Raw genomic sequence first — 2,477 nt, 5'->3', positions numbered from 1 at the left:
TTATACATGGGATCGACCTATACACGGGTAAATACGGTATTCCCAAAACCTGGTACTGCCCCAATTGCAGAGCCTTACCTGAATTTAAGCGAGTAAGCTCTAAGGAACAATCAACTGGCATTATAAATGAAGCTATGAAGATGGACTTAATTTGTACCTGCAAAGCTGTGGCTGGAAAAAAGGACAAGCTTGTGAAGTGTTCAAACACACACTGCACTAATGGGAAGTTTTTCCATTTATCATGTCTTGGCAGGAAAAGGATGCCAAATAACAGCAAATCTTGGCTCTGTTCAGTCTGCTTTGTCTCAGGAGCCCATGAGTGGTACACCAAGTAAGCCCACAGCCACGAAGACAACAGCAAGCACCAATCCAACAGTCACACACAACACAACAAACACCAAGCCAGCAGTCACGCACATCACAACAAACACCAATCCAACAGTCACACACAACACAACAAACACCAAGCCAACAGTCACTCACATCACAACAAACACCAAGCCAACAGTCACACACAACACAACAAACACCAAGCCAACAGGCGCTAAACCCACAGTCAGTTCTGACACTGAAGGGATTACAATTGTAAAAACTGTCCATAAAGAAAGAGCCCCCCGAGACAAGTATGCACCAGAGGGAAAATTGGGGAAATATGAATATGACCTCATTGCTTCCCCAAATGGATGGCTAGACTGTGTAATTATACATGAGGCCCACATAATACTGAAAAGAATTGGTCACCTAAAAGGCATACAAGGATTTCAGAGGCCCACTCTCGCCCCTGTCCGGCAATTTGACATAATGACGGGACCCTTTATTCAAATAGTCAACATTAATAACAATCACTGGATATGTTTAAGTAGCATACATAGCCCCCCTGGTTATGTTAATGTCTATGATAGCCTCTCAACCCAGTGACCCAGGAGATCATAAGGTTGGCGTATGATTTGACAGGACCAGCCTTTCAGGGAATTCATTGTATTCCAGTGCAACAACAGAAAAATCTCTCTGACTGTGGTGTCTTTTCCATAGCTTTTGCAACAAGTTTACTTTATGGACAAAATACAATGAATGTAACATACAAGATTAATCAAATGCGTCCTCACTTAATGCAGTGTCTAAAAGGAGGAAACATAACTCCTTTCCCTACCACTTGAACTTCTTTTGTAAAACATTCTTCATGAGTCACTGGAGGAAAATGACTTTGCGGCATGGCCTTAGTTATCCACGAAAACTGCTCATCAGAAATACAGAGTGAGTTCTGACTCAGATAAAATTTACTCTGGAAACCTTATTTACAAAAAGTAAAAAATAATTGTAAGTACCTGGACATTAGTTACATAGAAAAAAATATTTTAAAGAATACAACCACACTTTTGAATTTTCGGAACATGTTTTGATGTCTCAAACATCATCTTCAGCCATAGTGAGTGTAACATAATGAGTGTAACATTAAAAAGTGGTGGTCAGTGGTCGTCGAACAAGATGGCTGCAAAATTTTTCGTGTACTTTTCTTTTTATATCTACCTAATAGTATGTTGTGATTTTGTGTTACTATGTCGTCAAATAAGCAAGGAAAATCGAAGCAGTCTGGTGAAGCATTAGAGGAGGATTTTGAAGCATTTGTACGTGAATCGCTGACAAACTTGTGCAGTGGTCAAAGCAGGATTATGCAAGATATCTCGAAGCTACAAGATAAAGTTCGGGGGAATGAAGTAGCCTTGGACGTGATATCCAAAAAGTTTAACACTCTCAATGAAAGCCTAGAGGGACTCAAGGGCGAGCTCCACGATGCAAGATGTAAAGTAGATGAAGTTGAATGCACTGTCAACAATTATGTGAAGCAAATTGAAGACCTGTATGAACGACTCCTGTCCCTTGAGAGGTATTCGCGGGAATATAATCTTCGTTTCAATGTTGCTGAATCTCCTAGCAAGGACTGTCGCCAAAAAATCTGTGACATCTTATCTAATCAGCTTAATATCAAACCAGTAATAGAAAATGCTCATCGAATTGGTCCCCGAAGTGACAATAAACCTAGAACGATAATATGCAAGTTTCTTTATCGTCCGGAAAGGTTGAGAGTCCTTCAAAAGAAGCGTGATCTCCAAGATGGTGTTTGGGTGACTGAAGATCTAATTTGGGAGGACAGAGAAAAGAAGAAAAAGCTTAAGGATGTGATGAAAGTAGCTTTTGAAAGTGGGAAAAAACCGAGATTTCATCGAGGGAAACTTTACATAGATGGAGCTATATATGGAAATACCTAGATGCTTATTTTACAGTCAGGTTTGTTGAAATTTGTAGTTATTTCCAAGCTTGAGCCACAAAATTTATAGATTAATTTCAGATTGACTGATGAATAGTGATGCGAATGACCCAGATTTGAACATACAGTCTTTTAATGATCATGGTATATGGTGTATGGTATATTAAGCGATAAAGCTTTTATATATTTAGGCATGAGTTCCTTTGCCAGA

At 39.5% G+C, this 2,477-nt stretch overlaps 1 pseudogene; it reads left to right on the top strand.

Annotated features, from left to right (window-relative positions):
* The window catches only part of LOC137995759 (uncharacterized), a 3,909-nt pseudogene extending 2,752 nt beyond the window's left edge, over positions 1-1,157 (top strand).
* Positions 1,158-2,477: the final 1,320 nt, after the last annotated feature.

The sequence above is a fragment of the Montipora foliosa genome, chromosome 3, assembly GCF_036669935.1.
Source record: "Montipora foliosa isolate CH-2021 chromosome 3, ASM3666993v2, whole genome shotgun sequence".
Lineage (NCBI taxonomy): Eukaryota > Metazoa > Cnidaria > Anthozoa > Scleractinia > Acroporidae > Montipora > Montipora foliosa.
The sequence above is the reverse complement of the archived record's forward strand: the minus strand, read 5'-3'. Positions and strand labels throughout refer to the sequence as shown.